Source organism: Syngnathus leptorhynchus, chromosome 1, assembly GCF_054491065.1.
Source record: "Syngnathus leptorhynchus isolate UIUO chromosome 1, UIUO_Slep, whole genome shotgun sequence".
In the NCBI taxonomy this organism is placed as follows: Eukaryota; Metazoa; Chordata; class Actinopteri; order Syngnathiformes; family Syngnathidae; genus Syngnathus; species Syngnathus leptorhynchus.
In genome coordinates, this window is record NC_141195.1 from 13,555,507 (window position 1) to 13,567,861 (window position 12,355).

Here is a 12,355-nt window from a genome sequence, read left to right on the forward strand (position 1 = left end):
ACGTAATGGTGTCTTGACATCACCCTGATTAGACGGAGCAAAGTTATTGCAGTTAGTACTGCTTTAAAAAAGTTGGCTAAAGCTCAAGAAGTGTGGGGCAAAGCAGAGTATTAATCCTTTGAGACAAATGTCTACATTTGTTTTGTTTTTTAATGCCAAATGTGCAAATCAAATGCACAGCCTATACAATTGAATTCCAAATTGAGTAACTGAAATGAGAATAATAAAATTAAACAAACAAACAAACAATATGATATTTATATATATATATATATATATATATATATATATATATATATATATATATATATATAGACTAACAATGTTTGCAATAGAAGGACTGCATTTATTGATTTACTCATATTTCCATTTTTTATGAACGAAAATGGACCAGGACTTTTTTAATTCAGCAATAGAACGAAAAAAAAGAATTAGTTCCTCGGATAACAGCAAAAGTAACTTTATCTAAAGGTTTTGTCTTGTTAAGGCTTTGTTATTTACCAATGGTCCTTAATTTCATATTAAGAAACTAATTATATTATTTTTAAGGCAAAAAAAGTATTCATGGCATTGACTTTTTTGTTGTTATTGTTTACCTTCTCATTTACATTAGAATTTAAAAGGTTTTAAAAACAACCAGTCAATTGTTTGCACCAAGTGACCGAGCTATCATCCAAGGGGTCAAACACTCAGGAATCCCTTTTTCCCCTACCGTTGACCTCTCTTTGGTCTTTGCATGCATAATGCATATCGCTCAAATATTAATCAAGTATATACTTTACAAGATTCCAATGAAATAAAGTACTGAATATTTCATTGGCTTGATGCTCTTCTTCTTAGTTGTTGAGGATTTAAGAATAAAACGAACCAAAAATTATGTAAAATGAGGTTGAGTTGTTGCTGTTGTTTTTGGCTTTTCAAACGATGTGCGTCATATTTTGTTTGAAACTCACAGACCAAATTTAGCCTTATGGAAGAAAGTAGCTGTGAAGTTGTCAATCTTTCCTGAAGCATTTCCCATGACACCAATTATCACAGTGGCTTTATTCTCACAAAATATATGTACATTACGCTTTGATGCGGCGACCGAAAACAATAAGAAAAAATAACTATCTTACAAGATGGCAGATGATTTACTAACAACCTGTCTATCCATGCAAAATAATTACATTACCTCCCTAATTAGCTATATTGTTTCTGTACCATTCTTATAACCGCTTCAGTTCTGAAACTAAACATTACCAAACCCACTTATTTGCTTAACCAGAGGTGTCAAATCCAGAAAGTAGACAAACTGTCACAGTTTGGCTGTATCCACAAATTCTTGGAATCAACTGACTGGTAAATATGGCAGGATTTTTATTTTTATCTGAATTTGACACCTTTGGTTTAAACTACTACACCTGGCTTGAGCAACACTTTTTTTCTGTTTTATGTTTATGAATAGATGAATAGGTAATGTTTTTTTGTCCAATTTTATGTCTTTAGGCAGAGTTCACAGTGCTCAATCACAAAAAAGTACATATGTACATATGTGTATATGCTACATACTGTCCATACAGTCGCAAACGCAAGGGGCTGAAGATGTCAGTCCAACCGACATTTGAGAAATAAATTATGACAAAAACAGTACAACACAATGAACAATAATGTTGCTTTTTGTTAAATATACAGAATGAATTTGACCGAAAGGTGAAAAGTGTCGTCTGCAAATGTCATTTTACAATTATTCACAACTGGAGCTTGTGTGATTTTAGATGAGTTATTCAGCCTGCAAAATCATTTATGCTCATGTTGATAGGTTTCCTGTGTCCGTCCTGAGCAAACAGCCTCTCACAGCTTTATAAGTCTGTCGATAGTCTACTGATTTAAAATACCCAAAGCAGACCTGGCATAAAGCAGTCTGAAAAGCTCTTGCTGGCTCATGTGAACATAAAGGTAATTTAAAGTGATAATACCAGTATTGTTAGGGATGATGCCCTCACATGTTTCAAAATTGCTTTCTCTCCACCAAATGCTAAAACATCAGAACAACAACAAACCATTACGCCGGTCAAAGCTGCCATCAGGGTCACACTAAAGTGGCTTTTTATGCGAGGATGTGCAGGATCTTGGGTCACAATGTTTACTTCTTTGATTGATGCATAGTTGCATACGATAGGTTAGTATGGGGGAGTCAGGGCGGTGGTGATAGAGGGATATAGTTTAGCTGTAGCTTCGCTTTAACCGACATCTGTATTAGTAATTGCGGTCTAATACTGTAATTGTAGTAAAAGTGGTGGTAGTACTAGTAGTAGTACCTGTTTGAGATCCAATCAATGGTGCTCTACAAAGATGGATGGATGGATGGATGGATGGATGGATGGATGGATGGATGGATGGATGGATGGATGGATGGATGGATGGATGGCAATCTTGAAACTACAAATTCCCTCATTTAAAAGATGTAACCTTAAACAAGTGCTTTAAAAAGGCTTAAATTCTTATACCTGTAGATACCATGATTATATTTGCTCTTTTAAATCCAATGCGCTGATTGAGATGTGACTAATGACTGAATGTGTGCTTGGTTATGGTTGTGGGCCAAGGGGTAGCACAAATAGCATGACTCGCCTTGGGCACTGGCAAGCCACGCCATGCCACTGCCTGCCTTCACACACAAAACTATTGATCTAGGTTAAAAGCAGATAGCCCCCTCTTTTTCAGTCAATTTGATCAGTATTGATATTTTGGCTAAGTGCCTTGGAAATTGCCTGGTGGGAGGAAATCGATAACATGTTTGCCCCTGCACCCAGGGGCAGAAAGCACTCATTGGCTTTAAACATTCCGCCTCACACGTGCGCACAAATGCAACTTTGGCAAATGTCAGTTCAGAATAGGTCTGTCCGGTGAAGAAGATGGCGAGTGAGCGTCACATACATGAAGGTCTCATCCATAATGCACGCGGTTGGGTTCACCGCAAGGGTAAGTGTGTGTGACAGGTGTTTGCTGAGGTGCTCTCATATGCAGCCGGCGAAGAACCGGGAAGCAAAATCCACACTATGAGGAGTTACGGCAACATCACCACTCTGTCTTTTGAAATGGACCAAGAATCTTGTGAGGGAATGGCTTCAAGGGCACCATTTCAACAGTCCCACCAGTAAAAGGGGTAGAGAATGGCGGTAGGAGCAAAGCACTTAATGTTATTTCATGTTCTGCTCTTTACAGCTTTGACTACACTTGGAGATAAAGAAAAGGAGGTCAGACTGAAACCAGGTGACCTTGACAGCAAATCAGAATGGTAGTGTTTTATTTTAGACTCTGAATGACCTTTACTTGCCTACAGCTGTTTTCAGACAATGTGGGCTTTTCGAAAAAGAAGAAAAAAAAGTAAAGGTGTCGCTCTTTAGTAAGGTCTTCTACTCTGTTTCAGAGAAACATGTAACTCTGATGTTCCCACATTGAGTTCTTTTATAGGTAAAGGCAATAATGTTGTAAAGGTTGATAGATATCTGTTGTTCCCAGTTTTGTATATAATCTTGATTTTTCACCAACAGACGAAAACAAGATATGAGGTGGACATCTCATCGCAAGCGCTACTACAATGACTGCTAAATTGACCAAGTGAACCAGGACCCACTTCACTAAAGTCATCTTCTTGCAGCGCTTCGTCTGATTAAACAGACTTTTACACTACTTTATTTAATAGTTTTGTATTGCCTTATATGTTAAATGCTGTCCACTCTGCATCCATTGTACCATAGCGGTCCTGGAAGGGGGATCTTCCCATCTGTGGTACATCCTCAAGGGTTGACATTTTTCCAGGTTGGTGTTTTTAGAGTTTTTTCTTGATCTTCTGGGGATTAAGATCAGGGGATGTCGTTAATATGTGTCAACTGTGGGCATGTAAATCCCTTTGAGATGTTTCTGTAATCAAGGACTAAATAGATAGATTTGACTTGACAGTAGTTTTCATGTTTTAATTACCCTTTTTATAGCAGTCATACTGACATAGCTTTCTATTCTATGATATTTTAGTCCTGGTAGTGTTGTAGAACTCCTGATAATTAACATTGTTTGTCACGTCAAGTGACAGAGGCAGGGATCATTCGGTCAAAATATCCACTAATCCTCCTCCAGACCTGCAGGGGGTAGAGAAAAACGTTCACCAAATTTCCTGTCAATGCCAGGGGTGGCCATATTGCCTACAGACCAGCATGTGAGCTGTGGGAACAAACAAGGGAAAGCCTGTTGGTGAAAGAAAAGAAAAAAGCTTAAACAGAGAAAGCAAAGATAAAAACCCCAAAGAGACTCCACAGTTCCTGGTCACATGCAACTGGTAGGAAATAGACTTGGATTCTATAGTTCTAAGTTTGGTTGATGCTTGTTTTGTTTGAAATGTTTGGTTTGATCTACAAGCTGTGTTTATCTGAACTTTGAGTGGCTCAATCAATTTGAAGTATTCACAAAGGCAAAGTGGATGTTTATGTTTGGCATATGCTTATATTTAAATACTCAGTGAAGTTGCTTATTTACTTTTACTAAGTGACTTAGGAGGCTTCAATATTTCCTGGTATATGCATGCAATTACTGAATTTAGTTAAACTTGAAAAAACTGCAATGTTTTCTTTTTTTAGGTTATCAAGCTAATCACCCTCAATTCAACTTTGCAATGAAATGCAAAGATGATAAAAAGGAAAGTGAGGTCAAAGAACTAGGGAAAATAAAGACAATTTGATAGTATAATATGTAAAATATGTAACCCATAAAACAAACATTAACACTTGAAAAAGAATAGTGAAAGAACACACCAAATGATATCCATGTAATTTATATCGGTTACAAATATTAAAAAACACACACACACACACAATCAGATGACAGGTGCATTTGTTAAAAAGAAATATGCTCATTAGTTTCATGCCTCAGAAAGAATTATTTTTTAACTTTTATTTTTTCACCTATGGGGAATAAAAGTCTAAATTTTAACAAGTCTTACCTAAACTCAACTATGACTTTTGTCGTGCATTGCATTGATTGCTCAGAAATGTTAAGCTTGGCACCAAAATAATTGAAAGAAAACCCCCGACCGACGAGACATCCCATGGGTCCACCTCCCGTTTGTATCATTCCTCTGTCACCAAAACAAAGGATGCCACTCACCTTCAGCTCAAATTGAATTTGTCTCACTCAAATGCAAATGTAACAGGACGACTCTGCATACCCAGAATCCTTTTAGAAGGCTATTATTTCCACGCTAAACGGCTTTACATGCAAGCCCAGACATTTTAAAATGCCAGCAAGCATTTACGTTTGTGTGTTTGTGTGTATGTGGATGCATGTGTGTGTATGCGTACATGCGTGTGTGTCAGAGGAGACACGAACACTCAACCATGTCAGAAGCTAATGAGACATGCATTGGTAATATAATTACAAAGTCAGGCTGCCAATGTCAGAGAACAGCTTTAGTGAAGACATGGTGCAAGACAAAGTGGACAGAGGGATGTTCACTTGCTTGGGCTTCAGTTGATAAGTCACTTAGTTACAAAAAGCACGGAACTTGATATGAGAGTGTTTTAGGGATACTGTCTGGCCTCTTTCAGGTCAAAGATTGATTTGATGAGAATTGCTGCAAACAGGATTATATAAGAGACATCTAAGTGATGTGTGGGTGGTGGATAATTCTCACACTTCTTCCTACGGCCCAGAGTTGTCAGAGCAACAGCATGGCACTTGACAAAATTCATACTAAAAGAGTTCATCTTCTTAAAGTCTGTGTGAAAAATGCCATCCTAAACCTGATGACAAATGACTTCCATTTGTTTGTGTACTCACCAGCGATTCTTTTATCAAATGATAGTTTGAGTGCGTGAAATATTTTCTAATAAGCATTCAGCAAATGTCACAGCAAAAAAACAGCATTGTGTTTATTCTTCTATTTGCGCTTACATTGTGGAGCAGCCAAATCAGGGAAATTAAGCTTGAAACATCAAGCCTATAATGTATGGGAAGTATAAACAAGAACATAGAACACTGCAACTTACTGGTTTCAGATTTCTCAGTCTTTGCCAGAGCAAAAACTCTACTAAATTTCTCTTCTGTCGCTGAGGCAACGTTTACCAATCAATCTATGTACTTAAAAAGATCTGCATGTCAAAGCAGGAGCTACTCTGAAGATCAGAGTGGCTGTGGAGAGGAGTCTTCAGCAAATCTGCCTTTCAAGGTGTTTTTTGCACAAGCCTTCTGTGCATGTTGAGTGTCCGTGTTTTCCCTGACCCCCCTGTCCTGGTACCTGGCTTCCTTCTGCATTCTAAAAATATACATGTAGTTTTAATTCATGACTCTAAATTCCCCACAAGAGCACTGCTAATACTTGTTTGTCTATTTGTGCCCCGCAATTGACCAGCAAACTGTCCAGCCTCTGACAGTCAGCTGGGATAGGCTTCAACTCTCCCACAATATAAATAGGCCGGATGAATTCTAGCAGTGGTTCTCAAACATTTTAGACCAATACCCCCACCTAAAGAAAAACCCCTAACATATCCCATTACCACCATCATGACCAATTTGAAATAACAGTAGCATAGTAGACCCAAGTGTTAATCAAAAACATTACATGGGTTTTAGTCCTAGAAGTTTGTCTTTAAATATTATTGTAAGCCATGGAAAACTAAAATTAATTGGAATAATAAAAAATGTATTGAATCCATCCAACTGTTTTGTACATACATACCTAAATAAATGTGTGGCAACAAATAGTTGAAATGCAAACGTTGACCTTAAACGTTAAACAGCAATGTTTATTTTAGCAAGCCTCTCAGTGCAACCGAGTGAGAGTCACTAAATTCAAGCAAAGGTGGGTAAACAAGCGCCCTGGGTAGTTTTAAAGATGGTTTGAAGTTATGTATGGTAGTTTGAAATGTGTGACTTATTATTCCAGCTGGCTCCGCTGTGTTGTGTCCATTTTTATATTTGCATTATTTCTGCATGCGTATCGATATAGCCTGCCTTGGTTGTTCCAGTTTGGTTATTGCAGTTTATGCTGTAGTTTCTACCAGGTAAGTCCATTTACTAAGTTTTAACTTCAGTTTCACTGCCATAAAATGACCACCGATAATAAGATTGCAAAACTTTATTCATCCAAGAAAATTGTGGCACTGTTTTGTGACCCGTCGTGCTTCTCTCTCTCTCTCTCGTTCTCTCTCTCGTTCTCTCTCTCTCTCTCTCTCTCTCGTTCTCTCTCTCTCGTTCTCTCTCTCTCGTTCTCTCTCTCTCGTTCTCTCCCTCTCGTTCTCTCTCTCTCGTTCTCTCTCAGTGGCCACTGTTTATTGTTTTTCTGTCTCTCAGATGGGTTGTAATTTGATTTCATTCCATTCCTGCATGTCCTCCGCAAGTGACTAGCAACAAGACAACGCAAGGTCAGGCAAAGTCAGCTGGGATAGGCAAATTCCCTGCCACCCTGAGTGGGGAAAGCTGCACAGAAAATGGATGGATGGCAGTGGTTAACAAAAACAAAATATTTTCACATAAAAATGTCATTTTTTCCCCCTAAAAGCTTGTTGATACTGATATCCATGATTGCAGAAGCATAAAAAATGGGAACTACCTATGATGTCAGTTTGGGACAACTGTGGACGCCACTTTGCATCGGGTGCTGGTCTAATAGATTTGTTGAGCACAATATTAATCTCTATCTCTGATTGGCAAGCGGTAACGGATAGAAGATGCTTGAGGTAACTGGGATCGAAAGTTATATGTTTTCTTGTGAGCAAATTAAAACCATTTTTCTTCGCTGCCTGCCAGTAATTAGTCGTCTGTCACACAGTCCTCGTTAACAGAGTTCTTAAAGCTGAAGAAAGAAGGAACGAGCAGGCCAGGTTATTACATGTTCTCAAAAAAAATACTGCACTGTCAATTTTTATTCTTGCAAAACAACTATTTTCAGCTCGTTTGTTCCTGTATTGTGCTTTGAAGGAACACAGCACCTGAATTATTCATTATGCCTTTATTAAAAAAGAGAGATTTGCATAACACGCAGAGGGGAGGGGGGCAGTGGAAAATGCATTAGGGCTTTTGATCCTCTTGTAAATGTCAAATGATTTAGCCTGCCACTGGACCGTCAAACAGCCAGGGAACAGAGATGACGTCCCGAAGTAAACTGATTACATCTGAATTTTTTTTGGTCGAATAATAAGAAATGGTGTGGTTCACAAAGTACAACTCTCACACTTTAAAAAGGAGGAGTGATAAGTACCTTCTCATGTATTTTTCCTATCTTGCACTTTGTGATACTCACACGAGTCCTTAAGTAATTTGGATGCATTCAAATTTTTTTTTTTTATTTATTTGGTATGCCATGTCAAGGAAATTGCTCATAATGTAACACGCTTCCAACGCAAAAGTTCACCTCAAGATGAAACCTTACCAATTAATACATTGATCGCCATGGCCGAAAGATAGGATGGAAAACAGCCCCCACCAAGTCAAACCCCCACATACATACACCAATTCACCCATAATCAGCAGCCACTGAACCAGCCCTCACCAAACCAGCACCAAGTCCCATGGAATCAAACTCTCCCGCGATCATGCCCCACCCCCATGGACTCATCACCTATCAAACTCGGCCCACACCAGCATGTGCAACTGAATATGAGCTGGCCAAAGAATTCTGAACTTTGCTTTTTCGGAATGGGGACTTTCTGCTCTTGAGCGTTGTCACTCAAAGTATTGTATTTTTCCTGAAAACAGAGCTTTCTTAACAAGAATTGTGATTGAACGTAATCAACCTGTGTAAGTCAAATTTTGTGTAGGTGTCTTAACCTGAAGACATAAAACGAGCACGCAAATATTGGATAATTGGCTTTTGCCGTGAGGCGCGGATCGTGCGTTTCCCAAATTGTGGACCATATCCAACAATACTTATTTGATTATGCCAATTTACTTGTCCCATTGTTGCAAAAAAGAGAACTAGCGTGATGGTGGAAAATTCTAAGTGCAAAAAGCATCAGCCAATGCCAAATAATCATGCTGTCAAATCTAAAAACCAAGCAGGACACGAGCATGAAAGCCTACACATTTTCTTCTTTGAGTTCCATCCAGCCCCGACTGATGACTGTGATTATATACTGGCTTTGCCCTTCGCTCCACCAGGGGAATTCTTGATTCTTTCACTCGCTCCACACATTAAGGCTGTGCGTTAACGAGCACTCACGTGCACACGCTGGAACAATGAGCACAGATGGGTGTTATGTATTTAGTGAGCTTTTCTATTTCACTGCCTTCCTTTATTACTCTCTTTGTTAAAGCAGTGTGCCAAGTCCTCGAGGCACACTTGAACTACCTCTGTGTTTGTGCTGACAACAGCAGTCACAAACGGCATTAGTCGTCTTACTGGAGTATGTTCTTCTGACGCTTCTGTAAATCGCTGCTAATTGTGAAGAAAGACAAAAGAGCAGCAAATAACTGTGACGCATTTAGAGGGGCAGACACCATCTGATGATTCAAAGAGGAATGATTGTTTGGCAAGCACTTTTAGAATTGAGACAACAAGAGCCAGGCTTCTTACTAACTGTTAGGGATTGTGTGTTCAATTCTACTCAGCATGTTATTAATTGGCAAGACATTTTCTTTTCAAAAGATAATGCAAACATGACAGACGTGGTGAGCAAAAATTTAGGGATTTGCATAAAAGAGGAAAGTATGAAGCTTTTTGTGGCAGCATTGACAAAGAGGTCCTCAGATGTGTTGTGCGTCATCCCAAGGTGTTTTTTTTTTATAGTCTAGTCACAAGAAATGTTGTCCTCAATCGTTCAATGACATAGAAATGTTGAGTTCACATTTATATTTCCACAGTTCTATATTCAGGTTGATGGTGAGCTGTTTCAGTCCTGTAGGTAACTTGGGCTCTACAACGCAACCACCATCCAAAAAGTCACCGCCTCCCCTAGTTTTGTGTCATGTGTGAGTCCAAGTGGGCCAACAGGTGGCCGGTTTGCCTGCAATGAAGGCCCTAGGAAGCAAGAAAAAGAAAAAAAAAAAGCTTGATACTTGAAGCTCTTGTAACTTGATGCTGACATAAAAACGGAAAGACCATAGACGGGGAAACGAATATTAGCACGGCTTTTAAGTACAATACATTTAAATAATCACACAACTGTTACTTTTGCATAAACTGACAGTAACCCGAGCAAAAAGAGCACCCAACAATACATACAGGCATCATCACATTACGCTAACAGGATGACATTCATTAGCATTCATAACTATCATACAAAAGTGCAATGTGATAAACCTAAACTAAAAGTAAGACACTCTTTGAAGACTCACTTGGTGACATTTTGTGCATAATGTTGGGAGAAGTGTTTGTTCAATGTGTCTGTGAGCAAGCAACGTAATCCTCTAATAGTTTCATTGTGCACACACAAGACATGTCTGTGCACAATGTCTTTGCTTGAATTGGCTTCTGTGTCAAACTTCACCTGTAATGTTAACATTGACATCTCGACATGTCCATGGAAAAAAAAAAAAGGTGAGGGGCACAGAACCAGACTTTTCTAGGCTGATAATGCCTAACTTCTTCAAACTTCTTCACACTCCAGTGCTTGTGGGCTGTGTCCTCTGCATCTTTCAGTCCAAATCACCTCATTTCATTTGCCGCCATTATACTTCATCACGCCTCATATCTCCCGTATGACTTCACCAAACCTAATTTGCTCTCTGTCTACAGGCAACATGCAGAGCGTCACAACGGGGGTGCCATATCCTCAATTAGTGGCCACTCATCCTCCTCTGGAATCCATCAACTTTTGTCTACCTTGGCTTATTGGCACCCTTTATTTTAACTTCACATTTTCTGCTTGAGAGACATCTTCTGACACGCTCAATTATGAGCCTTTTGCTGTCCTTTACTATTATAGTTAGCCAACTTTGATGCTGACTAATTCAGCTCTTGAGAACATGGCGTATGAAATGCAGGTCTCCTCGTATGCTATTTGACATGTTGTATGTGGGTGGTTGTATTTGCTCACCAAAGACTATTTCGTCAAGAATGCAAAAATATTAATAGATGAGTATTTTTATCATGATCTTCAGTAGCACTAACAGTACAAGGAGAAGATAAATCATGCAATGATAGAATGACACTTGTGGTATAGTAAATACTAATGCATTCTTAGCACAAGATGATGATCAGTGGCATTTATATAAAAACAACCACGTTTACCCATGAATACACTTAAAAACTGTTTATTTAGTTCCCTTTCTTTGTCATATTTGATTGGGGTTTTTATTTTATACAACAGAGTACTATTTTTCTTCATGCATCAAAAACAAAGAATGTGCTGCTCTTTGTGGGCCCGGATCAGATTCAATGCATTTCAAGTCATTTCACTGGGAAAAGTTTCTTTTATACACAAGTAAATTCACTTATGCTTGGGGTGTAAAGCAATACAAGACTATATTATATTAAGGCATATGCTTTGCTTTTTCCTCAGTTTGTGTCCTTGGTGTCTTAATCATAGGTCGATCTCAGGCATTCTTGGGTCAAACTATTCTGAGGATAGAAAGTACAGTGCACATTAAATTCTAATTGTTCGAATAATGGATGGCTGGATAGATGACTCGATGGATGGGTGGATGGATGACTCAATGGATGGATGGATTGGATGAAGGGATGGATGACTCGATGTATCGAGTGATGGCTCGATGGATGAATGACTCGATAGATTGAGGGATAGATTAATGGATGGCTCGATGGATGGCTTGATGCATCAATGGATGGCTCGATGGATCGATGAAATTCTCGGTTTTGGGGGTGAGGGTCTGTCTCTTGCAAATGAGCTACTGTTCACCTGACTTTCCTTAATATAATGATCTGAGGTGGATTTGCTGTTAGGAAGGAGTTTACTTTGGCTCAAACAGTCTGAGTTTGAAGTGAAAGGTGATTATTCATATATTTTTACTTATATTTTGACTCTGGCAGTAATTATTTCCACTCACATTATTTCCTATGGGGTAAAATTATTTCAGAATTGGAATAAAATGTTGGTCAATCTGTAACAGATTGTGTCTGAACTTGGAAGTTGCAGGGTATTTCCACTTCCATTAGGATATAAACAGCACAGCATTCACTTGCTGCTAGGCAGAATTGACAGGGCACAATGCTTTCCCTGAATGTTCCTCTGAACCCTTTATATGCTGTTTCCTTGGCAACTTGGGGAAGAGGGCTTGCTTTTACCACATAGAGAACAAAAAAAGAGGGTTCGATGGCCCAACATCCAAGAGAAAGACACACACATACAGTACACACTCAATGTAAGGAAGTTACCATCTAATTCATTGATAATTACGAATCACAACTTCAACTAAAACAACC

At 38.8% G+C, this 12,355-nt stretch overlaps 1 protein-coding gene across 5 annotated transcripts in view; it reads left to right on the forward strand.

Annotated features, from left to right (window-relative positions):
* Positions 1 to 4,138: 4,138 nt before the first annotated feature.
* The window catches only part of cntn3a.1 (contactin 3a, tandem duplicate 1), a 110,099-nt gene continuing 101,882 nt past the window's right edge, over positions 4,139 to 12,355 (forward strand). For all 5 annotated transcript variants that reach the window (XM_085912597.1, XM_085912607.1, XM_085912590.1 and 2 more), the window contains exon 1: positions 4,139 to 4,318. The gene's annotated coding sequence lies outside the window, so the exon portion shown is untranslated. The remainder of the gene's footprint in view (positions 4,319 to 12,355) is intronic.